Raw genomic sequence first — 22,847 nt, 5'->3', positions numbered from 1 at the left:
GTGGTTAAGCTTCCTCTGCTACTAGTTCTACAGACTGTATTTCTCATGTTAAAGAGCCGTCTTTGTTTCCCTTGGTTGTCAATGAAACTGTGCAGGGATCAGTTCAAATCCATCACCACTTGCAGAGAATTTTTCCAAACACAATGCCCTCTTTCTATATCTATTATCTATATTTATAGCTATTTGATAGGAAGAGCAGTTCACATGTGCACTTCTCCACATTTATGTGCTTACAGTCTATTGTGTATGCTGTCCTTTATACACAGATGACTATGTCACATGGCACATCCCTATAATATTGTTAAAGAAAATGGAATTTTTGTTTTCAGACAGACTGCATCTTCTTCTTCATTACTGAAGAGCTAAGAGAACTTGTTGTAAGGTGATTTCTCCATTAAAATTACTCCTCAGAGTGTGCCTCAACAACATACTTTTATCTACAAGGATAAGCCCCGTCTTAACAGAAAGGCTCCACGTTCAATTTATTGACTCAATAAATTTCAGGCTCACTGATTATGTTTCAATCTAAAAGCTTTACACGGTTATAAAACTGGAAGAGCCTTTAGAATCATCCCAGGTCAAGTTTCTCTCTGAATATTTTTCCACCATGAATTGCATTACATTAAGTCTACCCATTAGTTAGAATATCAGTGATTATACCCCTGATCTGATGGCTAGGGGAATATTTATATTGTCAGGGTTCATTTTAGATAATATTTGAAATGGACGAAATAGCTGAGGACAGAAGAGCAACATTCAAAGCTATCTTCTTTCAGGGGAGGCAAGTGGGTCTTGTCTATAAAGAACAGGCTTGTTAAAAGAAAATCAGAATTCATTGCTACACATCTCTGAGCAAAACAAAGCATTTCCTCTCCCCTGAGATCCTCAACTAGTTTCATAAATATTTTTTCACTTGAACCCAACTTAGTGTTGCAGAATCAAAAGAGAAAATGAATAAGAAGAGTTCCACCAACACTTCAGTAGGGAGTTGTCTGAAATCTTAATTGTGAATCTGTTTTTCACAAGATGCACAGTCTTCTACAGATTTTGCTAGTGGAACGGGTATGTGAGCTGATCCTTATATGGAATTGAGAAACATCAAATGCCATTAAAATTTACATTTACAACTCGAGTAACTAAATGCATTGATTCTTTTCATATTAAAAGACACTTGGTATTCACTGAATAATGAAAAATGCCACGGAAAAAATTATGTATTTACAACCTGCCTAAAGTCAGAATTCTGCTACACACCTTTTGCTTACCTTCAAATAAACATTTAGTTGTGTTAAGAGCAGGGCAATTCTTGAACGGCACGATGTTGTTTGGTTTAATGTCTTTATAAAATTATTTGAAAAGAAAGGTATGGAAAATGAAGGGAGAGTGTGGTGTATTTAAAAACATAGATACACAATTCATTAAAACTTTAGACAAGACGTTTTCTTCCTGGGAGTGGAGAGTCACCAGGGCGGGAAGTCTGCTGCAGGGATGAACAAAAGCATGGCTGCGCGATAGTATTATCTTTGCAGCAGCAGCAGCAGCGCCCTGACGGAGGGTTGCGGCGACTGTCTAGTCTATCACACCGCATTTCTGGTAGTGACAACCTCCGTTATTCTGTCAGCTCAGCCTACTAAGTGGTTCCCTGCGTTCTGACTGGTCACCTTGTCTCCGTTAAACGGGGAGGAGAAAAGATAAAGGTGAATTGAGCCAAGTGGGATACAAGGAGATTCCTCCGCTTTGGGACTGGCGTCGCCCCATCCTCTGGGAAGTGTTGAGCGGGGAGAATTCAAGGACCGTACTTAACCCAGAAAACACTAAGTCCTCTGAATTAGCTGCTACGCCTGGGGAAGGCAGAAAAGTCTTAATCGTCCCTTCCCAACAGGGACCAAGAAAGACCAGTTACAGCGAGCCTGGCCGGATCACGCGAGCCCCGGACCCCTCCGATCCTTCAGAGCCCGCGCCGGGCAGACTAGAGGTCAAGTCAACAGGCTCGACCACAGGGCAGCCCTCCCACTCTCCCGTGCGGTCCGCAGCTAGGGTTCGAAACGACCACCGCTAACACTGCAAGACTGTGAGGCTGGGAGGGGGCGGGTCCAGAAGGGGGAGGGAAAAGGGGCGGGGCAGAAGAGCCGAGGAGTATGTCGGGAGGTGTAGTTCCACGAGTCCCAACAGCAAAGCTGTCCCGGCCCAGCTAATAGATTGGAACTACTACTCCCAGGAGTCTGCGCGCCCTACCGGAGCGTCCATGCGCAGTGGGAGCCACTTTGTATCCTATCAGGCGAGGAGAGGGTGATGTCACCTGCGAGTTAGTAACCTACGAGCGGCTGTGAAGGAAACTGTTTAACCGGATCCCATTGTACCCAGAGTGCAGAGCCGCCTTTCCAGCATGCAGGGGCTGCTCAGGTAAGGGGGACGCGCCTCCTTGCCCGCCGCACTCATTCATTAAGTGGCACCGCTCAGTGGTGCGGGGGTGGGCGTGCTTCCGTGGGCCGGGCGCTGAGTTCGCGGCGCGCCCGCCAGCTGCCTCCCCGGAGCTCCCGGGCCAGTAGGTAAATATTAAACCCGTCCTTCAGGTTGGGTCTGGGTGGGAACGGGACCGAGACAGTTCTCGGCTGCCTAGCTGGGGGTGGGAAAATGGCTGCAGCGCAACGCAAACCGAGGCAGCAGGGAGGAAGACGCCCCCAAGGACGGGGGTCCCTCCCTTCTTTCTTTCTAAGGCGCCCGGCTGGCCGGGGAGCCGGCGGGGTAACACTCGCTGCCTTGCTGCAGGCTCCCCGGGGCTGGGGCCGCGGGTACTGCAGCGGCGTCCGGGAGCTCCCGGCCCGGGGGCTTCGAGAGGGAGAACCCCGAGGCAGGCTTGGTGGACACGGCGGTGGCGACAGGGAAGAAGGGACTCGTGTACTCGTTCGCGTCCGAGCAGAGCCCCCAGTACCCCTGGCACCCTCACGTCCAGTCCCATTCGAAAGGGACGGAGCGCCTGTAATTCAGACTAAGTTGGACCTAAATGTTTCAAAACAGAGAGAAGGGCGATCGGGCTTTGCGGAGGGAGAGCGGGGTGTTGGCGGCCGGGGAAGCTGCGCCGCCTGCGAATCCGGTTGTGAGGCACCGCAGAGGGCTCCTGCCGCCCGTCCCTCTCGAGAGGGCGCATCTCAGTCTCCATGGTCCCTTGGCATAGAGTACCTGGGCTGGGGCGAATCGCCTGCCCTGAAGCCCTGGGCCAGGAGGTGGGGGCGCGGGGGTGGGGGTGTCGGATAATCTAATGATTAGGCTGGCTGTGGAGCAGAAGGGCTGGATAATCGGGTTTACCCAGCTGGTGCTGAAAGCCAGCTGCTCGTGATCGGCTTGCCCTTTGACTGGAGATGTGCACGAGGCCCAGAGCTCTCAGTCCTCTAGATGTTCTTTCCCTTTCCCTAGTACCTTCATTTGTTCGTTTACTCATTCATCAAACCCTGCTAAGGTTTCAAGTTGTTCACGGCCTGGCTTTGCGGAGCTACCTCTCGCCCCATAACATATTTAGTGATGCCTGAACTCCATTTCCCTCTCCTTTATCTCCATTTTCTGGAGGGCATCAAGAGCAAATGCCACCCGTGACCGTTTTTGCTCTCGTAGAGCTGGTAGTTTCTTGAGATTCGAGCAGGACCTAGTGAATTGAAGCGGAGTTGCCTGCAAGATGAATCCCGTTGCCATGGCGACTCCTGCCTTCGGAATCTTAGCTGCTGCCACTGCTGTTTCGATTCGATGTGGCTCTGCGGGCAGCTGGGAGGGAGTGGCTAGTGGGTGTGGTCAAACGCTTGCCCTGGCCCAGCTGCTCTCTCTTCCTCGCCCCTTTCACAGCCTGGGACTCTCTCCTTTCTCTCCTAAATAGCTTGCACACAGTTCTAGACCCCTTTCCCTTCCCCGTGCCACACCTCAGCACACCACCTCCCTCCCTGAAACTAATTGGCGCCTTTTTCCTGAGGCAAACTCTGAAAATTATAATTTGAAAAATCTCTTCCCCCTTTCGGGCTAGCCGCATCATTTCCCCAATAAGGTAGTTTATGGTGTTGGAGGCAGCTTTGTCATGAAAGGCGCCCTTCCCTGTTCTGCATAAAGAGAGTTCCCTGGTCACCAGTAAGGCTCTCAATTTGCTCTAGGTGCAGCTGATTGGAAGTGATTAGGGACAATTAATAACGGTTGGAAGTCACTGCAGTCCCTCGTGGTTCTCATAAAATCTAAAGCCAGGCTAGAGGGTGCAGGTCCTTGAGGGCGAAGCATGCAGGGCCATAACCAGGAGCCTTGGGTCCTACTCTGGCTCTGTCAGTCACTAGCTACTCCACGCTGGGGTTAACCCTTGACCTCTGGACCTCAGTTTTCTCTTTGGTAATGTAGGGAAAGGCTATAGAGCGTTTCCTAACGTTAATTCTAGGTGCAATAGCCTATGATTCTAAGATAGACTTGGTCGTTGTCCTTTTTCTTCCCCCTTTCTCCCCCTCAAAGTTATCTGAAGTTCAGGGTTTAAACCTAGCTTCTGATACTGTGCCATCGGGTTATATGGGCAAGGCAGCTATGTGACTATTTGTAAGACTGTTTATACTACTACTACTATTATTGCAGTATCTGGACCCTTCTAGTTATACTTTAGTATTATAAATAATGGTTTAGGTTTTGCCTTTTTATAGATTCCTAATGAATGCAGTTATTTTTAATTGCATTAAGTGTAATTGACTTATACAAATATTTTGTTTCCCCTCTGCTTGCATTTTATACCAATGTGCATTATCACAGATGTTGCAGTTCTGTGAGTTGCAATGCATGTGTAATGCAATGCAATGCAATGCATGAGAGAGTGTCTATGCATGTGTATCTGTAGTCAGGTAAATGCTTGGGATTGCTGTGTGCTTGGTGGTTGACACTATCTTATTTTAAGTAGGTAGCTACATCCCCATGAGGAAACAGGATCAGAAGTTGTCACTTTTTTTTTCTTGGAACTTATCATTAAATGAAAATTTCCTTCATTCTTCTGCTTGTCTACCCTACTAGATTATAAGCTCCTTGAGGTAGGGTCTTTGTTTTGTCCTTTTCTATCTCCCCAGCATGTTTAGAGCAGTTCGTTGATTTGTAGGTCTTTAATAAATATTTGTTAAATGAATATTAACTAGCAGAACTATGGAGATCCAAGGTGTGTATTATTTACACTGATAGTTCTGTCATCTGTGGTAATGTTCATTCCCCTTGTTCATTTCATCATAAACCAAAACTTGTCGGCATAAAAGGCCTTCTGTGCATTCGAAATAGACATATTTCCTAATTATTTGCTTTTAGAATACATTCACTCACATAGACTGTTTCTTTCTAGTTACAATTTCTTATTACCCTTGAACCAGGCATTTCTAGATTTCTCTCAGTTGCACTATCCTTGGCCCAGATAATCTTCCCAGGAGGTGTATGACACGTGATTAGGGAGAGGCACCAAGAGAAAGATACCTAGAAGTTTTTGCCAGGCCACCAGTGTCTCCCAGCTCTTCTGGGAGACAATAGTCCTCTCACCTGAGGTGGAGCCGTTCTGTAAACAGGATCAGTTGTTTCAGACTGGTTGATGTGAAAGAAATGGCAAAGAACATTTGCCTAACATTTGTAACATGTTACCATCCAGTAGTCGGATTCTGTGGGTTTTCAGGAGCATAAATTAGTAAATTAGTGAGGAAGTGTGATAATGAAGAGGGTGTGGTCGGTCACATCCTTGGGTGGTGCTTACAGGAGCTCCATGAGTAGGTGCTAAGGAATTTGAATCCTGGTTTTCTTGTTTTGTGGACATGTTCTGCGTGTTAAGGGGTGTGTGTGTGTGTGTGTGGTTTTGAGCTACTTTGTTTAAAAGGCTGCTTTTAGTGTTGGCACTATGGTCCTTAAAACAAATAAGGTGTTTACAAACAAAACAGTTCTGATTGAAAGTGTTTCATTTTGTAAATATTTGGGAGATGGCATAAAGAGAAGCTTGAGGTCTTCTGTGAAAACACTTTAAAGTTGCAGCTGTTGGACCAGAGGAAACATGCTTTTCCAACAAAGCTTGGTACCCTTGAGTGCCTTAGGTGTTTGGTTCAGGAAATAATCACAGAGCTTGTAACTGCTGTGGGGCCCTGCCTGGCTTCAAGCCCTGCTCTGGTATTTCCAGTGTTAAGTCTATCCTTATATTGCCTGAAGCAAATCAAGGTGTCCAACGTGGGTCAGTCAGCAAACTTGTTTTCTGTCTAGAGGGGACACCAGTCAAAATGAAAGTTCTATATTCTGTTGTGATTTTTTTCTCTTTGGATAAGGAATATGGTGACTAATTTTGGTATTACAATTTCTAACTTGGTGATAGAGGTAATCTTCTAAATGAATACCTATCTTAAATATGCACAGCATCTGTTGTAGTGGTTTCAAGACCTCAAAGTTGAGAGGAAATTGATTGCACAGGTACTACTTAAGAAATTGGTGCTGAGAGCATTTTCTGTATTTCTGTCTGTGGCTTGGAGGTAAAGTCTGGTTGACAGATCAGGCTAGGGTGGATGATACCCCTCTTGAAGATGCATTCACTTAGCAAGTGTACTGTCTTTTATGTAGATTGTATTATTTAGAGTGGCTGAGGCTGCTGATAGAGACCAGCGTTGAAGCGTGGATCTGAATCATACCCCCTTTCTCTGAGCTGTCACCTTGTTTGTAGCCCCACTGAAACAGGGACAGACGAGCATGAGATTCAAGTTGATTTTAGTGACCTGTATTTCACTCCAGCAGATGTTTTTTTTTTTTTTTTTCCAGAAATAAAAGGTTACCTTTTAATTTTTTAGTATCCTTTCCACTGTTCCAGGAGCAGAGGGAGAACAGAGCATTTCAGGGAGAGTTTGCATTCATAGTCCACAAGTTTGCATACATAGAACATGTGTCTAAAAATGAACTGAATATGAAGTCCTAGAAGCACAGCAACAAGTGTACAGAGCCTTCCCCATCACTCCCAATTAATCTGGGGTTGCCAAATACACCTTTAGCTTTGGGGAGCTTGTTTTCCTCATTGATGTTTAAGTGTCCCTGGTTTTTACTCTGTGACTTTCTGCAGTAATGGCTGTCCATGTCTGCAATGTGCATCCCTCTGAGTGTCTGGATTCTCTTGTGCTTTCATATCTAGCTCAGGTGCCACAGCTTCCAGGAAGCTTTCCCTGCCCTTCCTCCTTAACGCCCTTAGCCTGACCAGACAACACTTACAGCTAATTTGATACTGATATTGTATGTGAGGTGCCTACCTCATGCCAAGCCCTTTCTAATACTTTCCATGGGCTATGTTATTGACTCCACAAAATTATACAAGATAGATACTTTTATTGCCATGTTCTAGATGAGGAAACTGAGGCACAGAGAAGTTAAAGAACTTGCCCAGCTTAGGCCACACAGCCTGTAAGTGGCAGACCAGGTTAGGGACCCAAGCAGTCTAGTTCTTTATACATCCTGATGTTGTCTGGTTTCTGACTTTCTGGCATGTTATTCTTTTCTCTGCAACTGGAGTTGGGGGAATCACAGCTTCCTTTGAGTCTCTTAATTCTCAGACAGTGCTGGGTCAGTAAGTCCTGGGTTAATTGAGAGTACAATGACTTCTTCATGTCATGGGTTCTTACAGCCTGATTTTCTGAAACAGAAAATGTTGCATGAGATTAAAAATGTTGCTTTTGAGTATTTAAATGATAAAACTTTGGAGCTCTCTTTTGCTGTCCAAACGATAGACAAATTATTTGAAAAAGGAAATGCTCTTATATTACAGCTCTAAATCTATTTGGAGCCTGTCCAGCATTAGACCCTATTTGTTAAGTGAGATAACTTTTCACTGGGTTGAATCCCTCATCTGATAAAAGATCTTCTCACCCAGAACAGGACCACAGAAGCCTGCATTGAGAGTTAAGAGGGCCCATAATTTCTCAGCTTCCCTCTTCCCTGTAGTCTTTTAACATAAATTGTGAAAGCTCTTTTGAAAAGAAAATAATGAACACTTGAGCAGTAGTCAAACATGTAATCTAATATTGGATAGCCTTAGATATTAAAATAAACTTTTTTCCCCCCACCTCAGAAGAGATACTTTTATTTATTTTTACAGTGGAGCAAATTTGGTGCCAAATAAACAATTTCTATTCTTTTAAACCATAACCACAGTTGTGAATTAAATGGGGAAAACTAGGGAAGCAAGTTCAGTTTCCAATGCAGTTGGTGCGATTTCCTGACTTACAATAGATCTTTTCCTTTTGGCTTAAAACTAGATATTGTGCCACTTAGACAATATTTAATGAAGACAATTGACTAAAACACAAGGAAATAATAGGAAAGCTATGCCTTAACGGCATATTGCCAGGAAGGGAAACATGAAAACAAAAGCCTTGTTAGCCATTAGGCTACACAATCATAAAATTTTTTGAACAGACATTGATTTCAGAAGATTTTTTTCTTAATCATTCATCTTGTTATACTTTTTTTTTTTTTCTTTGAGATAGAGTCTTGCTCTGTCGCCCCGGCTGGAGTGCAGTGGCGCGATCTCGGCTCACTGCAAGCTCCGCCTCCAGGGTTCACGCCATTCTCCTGCCTCAGCCTCCCGAGTAGCTGGGACTACAGGCGTCCGCCACCATGCCTGGCTAATTTTTTGTATTTTTAGTAGAGATCTCTTGATCCACCTGCCTCAGCCTCCTAAAGTGCTAGGATTATAGGCGTGAGCCACTGCACCTGGCCTCATCTTGTTATACTTTTAAAGTATGTCATTCACCTTTAGTAATAACCTGGGTTTATTCTGTTCTATAAATTACACCAGGATTGGGGTTTTAAGGCTACCTGTATTTCTGCTGGCACACAATTAAGGTCACCTATTAAACTGGTCTTTGTCATTTTTATGTCTAAAAAAAATACCTGCAGTGTGATTGGAAAGTGTTGCCCATCTGATAGACTTCCTGAATTTAGGGAGTAGATAGCCCAGATCCTAGCTTTGGGCATTGTTGCGGTAATACAGATGCCCATCTTTTATTTTCTGAGATAGGATCTTATATTCCGGCTTTTTGGCTAAGCTCAGTTTGTTAGTGACATACAAACCAGGTCAAGGGCATGGGTTAGCTTTGCCTTGTTTTGGAGCCACAAACTGTACCTGTAATTCTAGTCAGATTTTTTCTGTTTCTTTTTTTTTTTTAAATAAATTATGCTTTTGGGGACTAGAGTGTACATTGTGGACGTATCAGTGCACAGCTATCACTACGAGGGGCAAAAAAAGGTGCCATATTTTCAAGCGAACTGGTAGGGAAACGCTGTAAGTGAGAGGCAAGACTGCCAGCAGCTTGCTAAGGAACCGTACGCTTCTAACAGTTGTCCTCCTGTGAAGATTAGGTCAGGACTAGGGGCAGCTTCCTAAAAGTTTGCCAAAGCCAATAGCCTTGATCTTTTTCCTTTCTTGGCAGAATGACAGATGCCATCAATGTGTGTTTGGTGCTACTTCTGGGCTTACTCTTCGATAAAGTTCTGGATTTTTGTGCCTAAGAAGAAGAGTGGAGGATGGTGGTCAACATTATTCACCAGATGAGATAGATTGTTCATATGTGCCTAAGCTTAAATTTGTTATTAGTTTCATAGAGATTTGGTAAAACCAAACAGTGAAATGTTTAGACACAAGTTAGAATCCGCAGTTCTGTAACAAGAGGTTTAGATCAGAGACCCTTCTAAATCCCCAGAATTTATTACAAAATTAATTGTAAGAAATTGGCCGGTCACCGTGGCTCACGCCTGTAATCCCAGCACTTTGGGAGGCCAAGGTGGGCGGATCATGAGGTCAGGAGATCGAGACCATTCTGGCTAACACGGTGAAACCCCATCTCTACTAAAATTACAAAAAATTAGTTGGGCGTGGTGGCGGGCGCCTGTAGTCCCAGCTACTCAAGAGGCTGAGGCAGGAGAATGGTGTGAGCCTGGGAGGCAGAGCTTGCAGTTAGCCAAGATCGCTCCACTGCACTCCAGACTGGGTGACAGAGGGAGATTCTGCCTTAAAAAAAAAAAAAAAAAAAAAAAACTAATTGTAAGAAATTAAAGGAAATGAAACAGACAACTTAAACTATTGGAAGAACGTTGCTGCATTCTCTATTCTTGAAAGTTAGTGAAATTGTGAATATGGAGAATGTCATACATTTCTGTTCAAGGCAACCCATTTGGAGTTATTTTTTCAAATGCAGCTATAGTTAACCCATTATTAGTGGCCGCTATTTGATTTAGGCTGATGGTGGAAAAGAAAGAACAATACCATTTCTGTTTGGTTTCCCCATCCTGTTTGTGTGACAATCATTTCTGCGTTAGAGGTACTTTGCTCAGCACTGTCAGTAATGTGAACTAAAAGTCGGAGGACATGTGATAAATAAATGCTGGAATTGAAGCCAGTGGCTGAGACTGACTGCACCATATTCTCAGAAGTTTAAATGAACAGGACTGCTATTATATTTTTTGTATTTTAAAAATCAAGAATAGAGATTGAACTGGAAATACTCTATGACCCATTTAGGGCTTGAGATTCTGTGAGTAGGTGACACTTCCAACTATAGAAGTTCTAGGAACTGTGGCAGGAAACTGCCTTGCCTATGATGTTTTCTGCTAAGGGCTGGTTAACATTTTTTTAAAAATGTATATAGTTTTACATTTAACCCAATTTCTTTTCAGGCTGTGACTGAAGTTACGTTTCTTCCATACCTTTCCTTTTCCTTCTCTACTCCCTGCATTGCAACTTGACAGTTCTGCTCTTGTGGCTTCTCTGTGGGCAGGGTGAGATGGCTGTTTCCAGTCTGCCAGGTGCCATATCTTGGGAGTCCCATCACTGACCTTACAGAAAAGCATGTCTTCCCCCCTTAACGCTCTAACTTAGAATGAGAGCTGTGTGGCAGCTGGGAGAGGAAGGCTTAGATTGTAATTCTCTCAAGCTCAGATTGTTTTTCTGACGAACAAGTTGAGGGAAGTAGGTAGAGGGGAGGACAGAGAGAGTTACTGGGTTTCACCTCTCTTATCATTTGTTTCCTGCTGGATGGCTTTTGTTTATGCTGTCTCTTCAGGCCAGGAATTCCTTCAACAGAAAGTATGCGTACACTCGGGGACGTTCATATCGGGGCTTCCTTCTTGCATTTCCATTTGCTGATTTGTCTCTCTCTTTTTTTTTTTTTTTTAAGGCGTAGTCTTGCACTGTTGCCCAGACTGGAGTACAGTGGCGCAATCTCGGCTCACTGCAACTGCCTCCTGGGTTCAAATTATTTTCCTGCCTCAGCCTCCCAAGTAGCTGGGATTACAGGCACCTGCCACCATGCCCAGCTAATTTTTCTATTTTTAGTAGAGACGGGGTTTCACCATGTTGGTCAGGCTGGTCTCGAACTCCTGACCTCGTGATCCACCTGCCTCGGCTTCCCAAAGTGCTAGGATTACAGGTGTGAGCCACCGTGCCTGGCACCATTTGCTGATTTGCCTTTCTTCTCTACAGCCTGATCTGAAAGGAGGGGTGGAGATACTTAACCTGCTTTTAATGCTTCTGTTAGGGGATAAAGAGATTTTAAAACAGTGATCTGGGACAAATGTGGATGACTTTTCTATTGAGGAAAGAGGATAATGCTGAGTAAATGTAGATTTAATTTACATGTCACTTCTGTTTGGTAGAGAGTTTAATCACACATGTTTAACACCTTGAATGAAATCTCTTCACCTGTCTCTTGGTGCTTTGCAATTGCACAGAGGGAAAAGACACACTGTTTAATTTTTAGGTTCAGTTTGGGTAATCGTGGCAATTCCTTTAAACTCTCTGGGCCTCTCTTTTCTCATTCACAGTGTATTCACATAGAATAAGCTATTTTCTGGATAAAAATTCTAAATTTTTGGGAAGACAGTATCCTCTTAAAATAATGACCTCACTTATGTGGCATTGTGTAATCGTCAAAATAATATCCATTGAGTTTCCCTAAAATGGAGATCAGTGAGGGAGAACTCTGAGTTTTGCCTCCAGTTTTCAACCTTGGCCGCCCCTGCCTTGGCACAGTGTCCTGAGATCCTGTTCTTGGCTGGAGCTAATCCCGCATGATCTGATCCCCAGTCTCTTCTCAACTGCACAGCTCAGGAGTTCTGTAGGATATAAGGGATGAAACTCAACAGGGTCTTTGGTGATCATACAGTTCTGTTTAAATTGATCATCACTTTATTTTTTTAGTTTCTACTTAATTTTTTTTAAATTTGACATGAGGTCTTGAACTCCTGGCTTCAAGTAATCTTCCCGCTTCAGCCTCCCGAGTTGCTGGGATTACAGGCGTGTGCAACTGTGCCGGGCTGATCCTCACTTTAAACTGGAGTCTGACCACCAGGGGGTCCACAGAGTGAATGTAGCCGGCTGTCCATGTTTTGCTAGGCCAGCACAGCATTGTTTTTAAAAAGGAGTGATATTTTAGTGAGCGTTTATATTCTGATTTGTCACAGACCTTACCACCCTCTAGTGCCTAATGCACAGCCACTTAGTTTATGTGATATGTATCTCCTTGGCCCTTGAAGGCACTGAGTTTGTGATTCCTATTTTCAACTAAATTCAATTGGGATGAATGTCTCTTCAAAGGTTTATCTAGCAGTGGGCTGGCAGATGACCCATTTTTGTATTCTAACCCAGGGTTTCCCAACATGAGCACTCTTGAAACTTGAAACTGGATAATTATTTGTTGTGAGGCAGATTGTGCTGTGCACTGTAGGATGTTTAACAGCATCCCTGGCCTCTACCCACTAGATGCCAGTAACATCCCCTCCTCCAGTTGTGACAGCCCAAAATGTCTCCAGACATTGCCAAATGTCCCCTGGGGGCAAAATCACCCCTGGTTGAGAGCTATTTGACAGAGTTTTGGATGGTCTGAAGACTTTAATCATTGAACCAAGCCTGGATATTTAGGGATAAATTGGAATTCATCTGGGAAACTGTGCCACCCTGCTGTTTTTATTTATTTGGGCAGTTGGTTAGAGCAAAGTAAAGGTCAGTGGATTAGACCCTTTAGGGTCACTTCTCCATTCTTCCATGACCACAGCCTGGGAGGCCAGCCACATTTTAAGGACGTGTCTTTGGTCACAACAGGAGACTTTGTGAGACACTGATGCTGGGTCAGGGTAAGCCCAGCAATTCTAGCAGGTAAACAGCTTTGAAGCCCATGGCCTGTGTTGGTAGGTCAGTAATGCTATCTGTGGGTAAGGAGGAATAGGCTTTGTGGAAAGGGGAGGCCAACTCTGTCATTATTGTCAAACACCAAAATGCTTTAGAAAAAAAACCTTAAGCTTTAAAAATGACAGCTTATCTCAAGTCAGTAGTGTGGGAAGGGTTCTAAAGAGGTGATGTTCCATTCTTTTTCCTCCCCAAAACAAGAATGTTTTTTAAACTTGACTCTAAAACTTGGGCTTTGGCAACACTGAAACTTGCCTTGCCTTTCAGAAAAAACCTTGGTAAGATTTTCAGGGTACAAAATGAAAATGTTATAAGGTTTTAAAAACCAACCCAAGTTCCTTTCTTGAGCAACTAATGCAAAGATAATGCCTAAGAAGGATATATTTTCATATAAAATGTAAAACAACGTTCCTTCGCAGTTGGATAGGTGGGACTTCTGAGGATATCCAAGCCTCTTCTGCTCTGTCTGGTCTTGTAGTTCTCCGCCCTGGATACACATCAGAATGTTTGCAGTGAATTTTAAAAAAGAGATGTTTAGGGATGCTGACTCAGTAAATGTGGAGTTGGGGCCCATTCTACAGGATTCTTAAAGATCCCCAGGTAGTCAGGGCGCAGTGGCTATGCACTCTGGGAGGTGGGCAGATCACGAGGTCAGGAGATCGAGATCATCCTGGCTAACACGGTGAAACCCCGTCTCCACTAAAAATACAAAAAATTAGCCGGGCGTGGTGGCGGGCGCCTGTAGTCCCAGCTACTGGGGAGGCTGAGGCAGGAAAATGGCGTGAACCCGGGAGGCGGAGCTTGCAGTGAGCAGAGATTGCACCACTGCACTCCAGCCTGGGCGACAGGGAGACTCCGTCTCAAAAAAAAAGAAAAAGAAAAAGAAAAAAAAAATCCCCAGGTAATTCTGACATTCAACAAAAGGGGAAAATAGGTGAGAAGAGTGAAAGATCTTGGGTTGGGGAAATGTAGTTATAGTTGCAGATGTGGGCTGGGTCTGGCTGCCTAACTGGTTAAGTGCACAGCTTTGTTTTTAGAAATTCCATGTCCGGCTGGGCATGGTGGCTCATGCCTGTAATCACAGTACCTTGGGAGGCTGAGGTGGGTGGACCACCTGAGGTCAGGAGCTGGAGAACAGCCTGGTCAACATGGCGAAACCCTGTCTCTACTAAAATTAGTTGGGTGTGGTCGTGGGTGCCTGTAATCCCAGCTACTCAGGAGGCTGAGGCAGGAGAATTCGCTTGAACCCGGGAGGTGGAGGTTGCAGTGAGCCAAGATTGTGCTTCTGCAGTCTAGCCTGGGCAACAGAGCAAGACTCCATCTCCGTGCCCTGCCCTTCTCCAGAAAAAAAGTAGCTGAGCTTGGTGGTACATATCTGTAGTCTCAGCTACTCGGGAGGCCGAGGCAAAAATCACTTGAACCCAGGAGGCGGAGGTTGCAGTGAGCCAAGATGGTGCCACTGCACTCCAGCCTGGGCGACAGTGCGAGATTCTGTCTCAAAAAAAAAAAAAAAAAAAAAAATCATATCCATTTAAGTGTGACTATTTAAAAAGGATTTTTTAGAATTTTGAATTTGTGAAAAGGAAAGGTCTTTTACCTGACATATCGTGTGCACTAGCTAATACACTGAACCTAATGCTTCTAATAATGTTGAAGCTCTATTATATTTTGGCAGGTTTAACTGAAAAACCTCTAAATCTGTAGATGAATCAATTTATATTTTAATCTACTGTGTAAAAGAAGGAAATAAACTACCCATTCACAAATAGTCAATACCATCAGCATCCTTGAGATAAAAATTGAGGGGGAGAGTAGTAGTAAATGCTCTTCTTAGCCTTCCTTCTAGAGAAGGATCTAAAATAATCTAGAAAGGATCTAGGTTCTTTCACAGCTACCTCTGTGAGCTTCCTGTGAGACCCTCCTCTGGCTTCATAGAAGTGGGCAGGTCTGTTTCACATTTCCCTCCTTTGTCTGTTCCATGTTGCCAGCACTACATCTCATGGAGGACTTTGTCTTTGGCCCAGAGTTATAATGACCCAAGAGGGTGGGAGATAAAATAAAATGGCTTTAAAAAACATTCAGACAATTTCAGATCCAGGCTTCTAGCAAGCATAGCAGAAGCAAGGAAAATGGCTGATTTTTAGGGGAAAATATACTTGGCATTTTATGGACTATCCCATAAACCATAAAAGCAGCACCTTAAAACATCATTCATTTGTTAACTTGCTATTTAAAAAATGTTCTTATTGTTGAGCATATACATTTCAGAATGCTGTATGTTCTTAGAAAAATCCCCAACTTTTTCCTTTGTAGTACAGAAGTCTTGTTTTACTTGACTAAAGCTCAGATCATCCTCTGTCTTCAGCTTCTGAAATAAACATAACCTGTGCAATAGGTGAAGAGTTTCCCCAATGAAATGCTCTTTGCTTTCCCTGGCAGGTGCTTTCTTGTTTTGCTTATTTGGAGCATGTTCATTTTTTTTTTCAAAGGAATGTTTACAGCATCAGTTATGGAAGTTCTACAATCCCACATCAGTTTTTAAGATATTTGTGATGCCTATGGTCAAATCTTCTACCTCCTGTTCTTGTCTTTCCTAAATGTTGATTTTGAGTCTTGAATGCCCAAGGTTTTCTGCTACTAGAGAAATGTGTTAGCATGACATAGTATTAAATATTAAAGAAAGAAGGACGGTTAAGGACAGAGCATGAGCTTTCTTTTTTTTTTTGAGATGGAGCCTCTCACTCTGTCACCCAGGCTGGAGTGCAGTGGCCGGATCTCAGCTCACTGCAAGCTCCGCCTCCCGGGTTTACGCCATTCTCCTGCCTCAGCCTCCCGAGTAGCTGGGACTACAGGTGCCCGCCACCACTTCTGGGTAATTCTTTTTTTGTATTTTTAGGGGAGATGGAGTTTCACCGTATTAGCCAGGATGGTCTTGATCTCCTGACCTCGTGATCCGCCCACCTTGGCCTCCCAAAGTGCTGGGATTACAGGCATGAATAGCTTGCTTTTGGAGATGATGAAGATGTTCTAAAAGTAGTGGTAGTAGTGACACATTTATGAATCTCCTAAAACCCACCAAATTGTACAGTGTATATGGATGAATTTTATGGTACACAAACTATATCTCAAAATAAAGCTATTATTGAAAAACATTTAAAAGCATCAGACTAAGTAGAATCTTAGTTTTTTAGGCCTTAGGGATAATATTACTTTCCCATTTGTTATCTTCATGTACATCTCATTTTTTCCTGTAAATAAACAGAGTATGACATTTCACAAAGGATAGTTGTGGCAATTCCTTAATATTTATGGACCGCTTGAGATATGGGAATCTTTGTTATAAAGAAATTTTTGTTGTAGTGGAATCTGGTCCATGTTTGTCTCATACATCCTAATCATGAGCTAGGGTATTAGAGGATAAAAAGCTTTGTTATACTTTATACCTGCTGTGATGACAAGCTAAGATTTTGGTGATGCCTTTGGCTTGGTCACAATGTGCTTTAAATGTGTTCATTTGATTATTTTGCAGCATGTTTCTGCTATAGAAGTCTTCATATTATAAAAAGCATTCAAGTATGAACTCTTGCCTATAAAACTAACTGTGTTGGATAAGAAATACTTTATTTAACAGGGATTATGTAGCTCAAGGTTTCTCAAATTTGGATTCATTATCCTCTGTGAAACACTGTATTAAAAATTAAATTGCCAAATGTTTGGGTACTCACTTGGTGTTGATGGGATCATAAACCCATGTGCAAAGGTAGGCCTTGAGATACTGTGGTGTTATTTAGATATAAAATGCTTATGAAGGTCTATTAGTTTTATTACTGCGTAATAAATTACCACAAACTTAGTGGCTTAGTAGTCTGCACATGCTATGGCTAAATTCTCTGCCCAGGGTCTTAGCAGGCAAAAATCCAGGTGTCAGCCAACACACTGTGGTCTTCAGCTGGGGCTCAGGGGCTTATTCCAAGCTCATGAATTGTTGTCAGAATGTATTTATTTATTTATTTATTTTTTGAGACAGAGTCTCGCTCTGTTGCCCGGGCTGGAGGGCAGTGGCCGGATCCCGGCTCACTGCAAGCTCCACCTCCTGGGTTTACGCCATTCTCCTGCCTCAGCCTCCCGAGTAGCTGGGACTACAGGTGCCCGCCACCTTGCCCGGCTAGTTTTTTGTATTTTTTAATAGAGACAGGGTTTCACTGTGTTAGCCAGGATGGTCTGGATCTCCTGACCTCGTGATCCGCCCGTCTCGGCCTCCCAAAGTGCTGGGATTACAGGCTTGAGCCGCCGCACCTGGCCTGTTGTCATAATTTATTTCCTGTGACCATAGGACTGAGGACCACTAGCTGTGGGCCAGGGACTGCTTTTAGCTTCTAGAGGCCACCCATATTCTGTTCCACATGGCCCACATTGGCGGTTCACAGTGTGGATGTTTGCTTTCTTCCAGGCCAGGTGGAGAACATCTCTAATTTTTTTCCGTGTAATCAGCTGGAGAAAAGACTGATATTAAAGGGCTCACCTGATTAGGCCAAGCCCACCCAGGGTAATCTACTTTTGACCATATAATGAAACATAATCATGAGAGTGGTATCTCATCATAGTGACTGGTTCCATCCACGTTTAAAGTGGGGAAGGAGATTATATGAGGGCAAGGGTAATGGGGTATCATTTAAAGTTCTGCCTGTCGTATCAGGTAACATACATTTATGCCATTATACTCTTTATGATTATTAAAATGAAAACACAAAATCTAAAAAATCATCAGAATGGGGCTGGTGCGGTGGCTCATACCTGTAATTCCAGCACTTTGGGAGGCCAAGGGAGGTGGATCACTTGAGGTCAGGGGTTCGAGACCAGCCTGGCCAATATGGTGAAACCTCTCTCTTAAAAAACAAATAAATAAATAAATAAATAAATAAATAAATAAATAAAAATTAAAATGAATGGCAACTCACAAATATGCTTCATGACTCCTTCTGTCTTCCTGAAATGATCCCCTCATCAGATTTATTGCTTCCTGTTGCTACTTTTTTTGTTTTATGTGGAGTGAAAATGAAGATTTTTAAAATGTTTTATTTTATTTTTTATTTTTTTATTTTTTTTGAGATGGAGTCTTGCTCTGTTGCCCAGGCTGGAGTGCAGTGGTGCGATCTCTGCTCACTGCAAGCTCCGCCTCCTGGGTTCATGCCATTCTCCAGCCTCAGCCTCCCAAGTAGCTGGGACTACAGATGCCCACCACCACGCCTGGCTAATTTTTTGTATTTTTAGTAGAGACGGCGTTTTACCATGTTAGCCAGGATGGTCTCGATTTCCTGACCTTGTGATCCATCTGCCTCAGCCTCCCAAAGTGCTGGGACTACAAGTGTGAGCCACCATGCCTGGCCACGTTTTATTATTGAATGCTTCCTACACATACACATAGAGAAACTAATATAACTAGTTTGAGAATCCTCCGTGTTATTTTGTCCTGTAGAATTTTCCACAGTCTGGAACTCTTGTTACAGCATGATTTTCTGTTTCCTCTAGTTCCTGTAAATTGGTTAAAGTGAAAGTAATTGATGTCTTATACTATCTGGTTACTAGAGGTAGAAAAACTATGTGATAAACAGTGTGTATTGGCAAAATTTACTAGGTCCATGTATATAGAGATATTTCAAGAAGCATATACATTTAGCAGTAAAGCAAATGTCAGGTTTTCCAGATTCCTATTATTGAGAGCAGTTTAAGTTTGTATATATTTACAGTGTATTAATTTGTTCAAAGTTCTTGCAGAAAATAGATAACATATTGTAAGTATATTAAGTGATGTTTGGATTTGCTGAAATCTTTGACCTGAGTGTGTTTGTTGAGTCAGGTTTTAGCTTCTTTAAAAGAAAAAAAATTCTTAAAGGAGAAAGACATTTGAGTTTTGAGTTTTGGAAAATGACCAGATTTAAAAATTGAGGTCATGAAATAATTACTTTTTTACGGTGAGCCTTTGCTAGTTATTTCATATCTGTAGGCTCTCCAAAGACGTGTCTTTTGTCCTTGAAGACATGATATGCTATATTTACATTCTTTACCATTGGAATATTCTCTTTTTTTAAAAATGCAACACTTTATATTGTGTTAAGAGAATAATTTTATATGGTTGTCACTAAAAGAAAATAGAAGAGGTTATCTAACTTAAACTTCATTTTGTAGGAAAAGACAGCCTTGGGATGAGATAAATAATAATACAGTAGGTTAGAAGAGAGGATGGCCAACTTTTTCTGTAAAGGATCAGGTGGGTTTTTTTGTTTGTTTGTGTTTTTTTGAGACAGGGTTCAGGGTAGACCTCCCTGAGCAAGGGTGATCCTCCCACCTCAGCCTCCTAAGTAGCTTGAACTACTATGCCTGCCTAAATTTTGAAAATTTTTCATAAAGGCAGGATCTCACTATGTTGCCTAGACTGGTCTCGAACTCCTGGGCTCAAGCAGTTCTCCCACTGTGGCCTCCCAAAGTACTGGGATTACCGGCATGAGCTACTGCACCTGGCCTTCAAAGTGTTCTAAGCTATGTGCAAATGGAGAACCTGAAGAGATTTTTTCTTAATCTCTCTTGATACATGTAAGATTGTGTAGTTCACTTGATCATTCTGGGGCTCAGGTATTTTTTTTTTTTTTGAGACGGAGTCTTGCTCTGTCATCCAGCTTGGAGTGCAGTGGTGCGATCTTGGCTCACTGCAAGCTCTGCCTCCTGGGTTTGAGCCATTCTCCTGCCTCAGTCTCCTGAGTAGCTGGGATTACAGGCACGTGCCACCACGCCCGGCTAATGTTTTGTGTTTTTAGTAGAGACAGGGTTTCACCGTGTTAGCTAGGATGGTCTTGATCTCCTGACCTTGTGATCTGCCCGCCTTGGCTTCCCAAAGTGCTGGGATTACTGGCGTAAGCCTCTGAGCCCAGCCAGATATTTCATCTATAAAATAAGATATATTTATCCCACTCTTATTCCAATATTTAAAATTAATTGGAGAAAAGATTAGAGCTTCTAGAATGCAGGGTGTTAACAATAGAAACTCATTAGGATCAAACTACTTTGAGGAGAAAACTAGTAAGAAATATTGGAAATCAAGTCTACTTTTCTGAAGTTTTGACAAATCAGTTTGTATTATCTTCAGCTACCTTTAGCAAAAAATACTCTAGTAGATTTAGGAAGTAAAGTAGAGTCTTGACTGGGTTTGTTTTGTTAAATTAGTAAAACTTATTTATCATAGCTTACGTTTGTTTTAAAACATATTTTGATTAATTATTAGTTTATTTTTAATTAGTGTTGTGGCCTGTATGCAGGAACTGATCTACTGGTAGGTAGTTGGTGCTAAAGAATACTTCTCAAAGATTTAAAAAATAAGATTCTCAAAGTTATAAAGTAAACACATGCCAACAATTTTAGTTCATTAATTAATGAGGGAACCATTAAGATGTTAAGGGTCGTTCACAGGAGAATTTGAAGAACAGGTATCTATATGTCTGTCGGTGTATCTGTCATCTATCCACAATCAGAAATGCTGAAATAAATTTGCTAGTGTGTACAACACTGGTTAATATTTTCAAGGGCGGTAAAATGTAATGTTTGCTTATCTTTTCTATAGGCATGTAAGGCAATTGTAACACTACCAGACAAAATTCATTTGCTTTGCTATGGACAAGAAGCATTACATTACTGTATGTTTTTTGCAAGTGAGTTTCTGCCTCTACAGAGCTGTGAGATATACTGGTCCAATAGATTGTCAAACTTTTCGATTTCAGGACCCTTTGACTCTATTAAAAATTGAAGATCCCAAAGAGATTTTACTGTGTAATGTATTTATCATATTAGAAATTAGAATTAAGAAGCTTTAAAACTATTCATTTCATTTAAAACATATCAATAATGAAACCTATTTCATGTTATGTGAATGATGACTTCATCATGGCTATTAAAGCCCCTGGAAAATTCTACTCTATGCTCTTTGAGAGAATAAGAGTGAAAATGACAACATCCTAGTGTTATAATGAAATTAGTTTTGAACTCACAAACACACTGAAAAGTTCTCTGGCTCTCCAGAACTCCTCAGATCATACTTTGAGAACCACTGACCTAATTACAAACAAAAAAATCAAAAATCATCCCTGGAGGGCCTCTTAGACCACAAATCGCACTCCATTGAGAGGATACCCAGTAATCTCTTTTGCCCACTTCGAAATCTTGGGTTTTTGCTAACAGTACTCCCTTCTCTGAGAAATGTTGCCCTGCCCAGCATGGGGAATTTTCAAGGCCACTCTGAAAGTGTTAAGTCAGAAACTTATTTTTTGGTTATAATATTAATTTAGGTTCACTGTGGGGAAAAAAACAAAACATAGAAAAGTACATAGAAATAGATAAAAATCTTAATGAAGTTTTAAAAATGCTTTTCATTATACATTACCTGCGTTCTTTTGCATTCTTCCCCCAATTAAATGTGGTCATAAGCATTTTTCATGTAATTAAAACTCTTAATAAAATTCTTAGATGGCTGCATTTATTTTCATTTTATACATGGTACTGAGAAATAAAAATAAAATCCTAAGCCTCCTAACTGACCGAACAGACACCCTGTTGGTCAAGGGGACTCCCAGAGAAACCTTAAAAATTGAATTCCTGGCCATGATGAATGGGAGATTTGACGCATCTTAGTATGCCCTTTATGAGCCTTTAACCAGCATTTCTTCCTACAGAGTAAGCAGAAGCCAACTCTAGAAAACAAGAAACAAATGAGTCATAAGTTCATCGCCTTCAGCCAATCATCTGAGGCCATGGCCGGACTCCCCATCTTTGCAGTTTGTATGTGGCAGCTCACCAGTTTCATGATGCGCCCCTTCCTAAAAACTGACCACCATCTCTAGGCAGGTTTTGGCCAACTCTCCCAGGAGGTCCAGTGAGGGTTTTCACATACTCTGCTTTGCCTTTTGACATCAGAGGGCCGAAAACTCAACCCTCAGATCATGCTAATACCACCATTTTTTGAACATATGACCCATGAATAGGCATCAATATCGTTTGGGTGTTTGTCTGCTCCAGATCTCATGTTGAAATGTAATCCCCAATGTTGGATGTGGGGCCTGGTGGGAGGTGTTTGGGTCATGGGAGCAGATCCCTCATGAATGGCTCAGCACCATCCCCTTAGTGACGAGTGGGTTCTCGCTCAGTTCAGGCAAGATCTGATTGTTTAAAAGAGTTTAGGACCTTCCCCATCTTTCTCTTGCTCCCTCTCTGGCCATGTGATGTCCCGGCTTCCCCCTTCACCTTCTGCCATGATTGTAAGCTTCCTGGGCCTCACCAGAAGTCCAGCACTGTTGGTGCCATGCATGTACAGCCTGCAGAACCGTGAGCAAATTAAACCTCTCTTCTTTATACATTACCCAGCCTCAGATATTTCTTAATAAAGCATAAAAAAAGTGCCAATACAGACATGAAGAATAGTTATGCATGTGCATGTTTCTCCTTTCATAAATATTCAGGACTTCTCCTGTGTATAATCTGTTAAATACTTACATTTGACCATCGCTCTCGGCATACATTTCTGTTCCCTTTACTCCTTCCTCCAAGTGCTTGCAGGATGGCCAGCCTGCAGGCTGTTATCTTTTATGAGAAATAAAGTTCTCCTTTCCAAATGTATGAACTTATG

General features: G+C 42.5%; 1 protein-coding gene across 2 annotated transcripts in view; it reads left to right on the top strand.

Annotated features, from left to right (window-relative positions):
- The first annotated feature begins 2,245 nt into the window (after positions 1 to 2,245).
- The window catches only part of DAAM1 (dishevelled associated activator of morphogenesis 1), a 187,476-nt gene continuing 166,874 nt past the window's right edge, over positions 2,246 to 22,847 (top strand). The window contains exon 1 of one of the 2 annotated variants that reach the window (XM_023231543.2): positions 2,246 to 2,403. The gene's annotated coding sequence lies outside the window, so the exon portion shown is untranslated. The remainder of the gene's footprint in view (positions 2,404 to 22,847) is intronic. The other variant, XM_023231552.2, reaches the window with a different exon arrangement.

The sequence above is a fragment of the Piliocolobus tephrosceles genome, chromosome 6 (genome assembly GCF_002776525.5).
Source record: "Piliocolobus tephrosceles isolate RC106 chromosome 6, ASM277652v3, whole genome shotgun sequence".
Classification (NCBI taxonomy): Eukaryota; Metazoa; Chordata; class Mammalia; order Primates; family Cercopithecidae; genus Piliocolobus; species Piliocolobus tephrosceles.
Note: the sequence above shows the minus strand (reverse complement) of the source record. Positions and strands in the feature narration are given on the sequence as shown.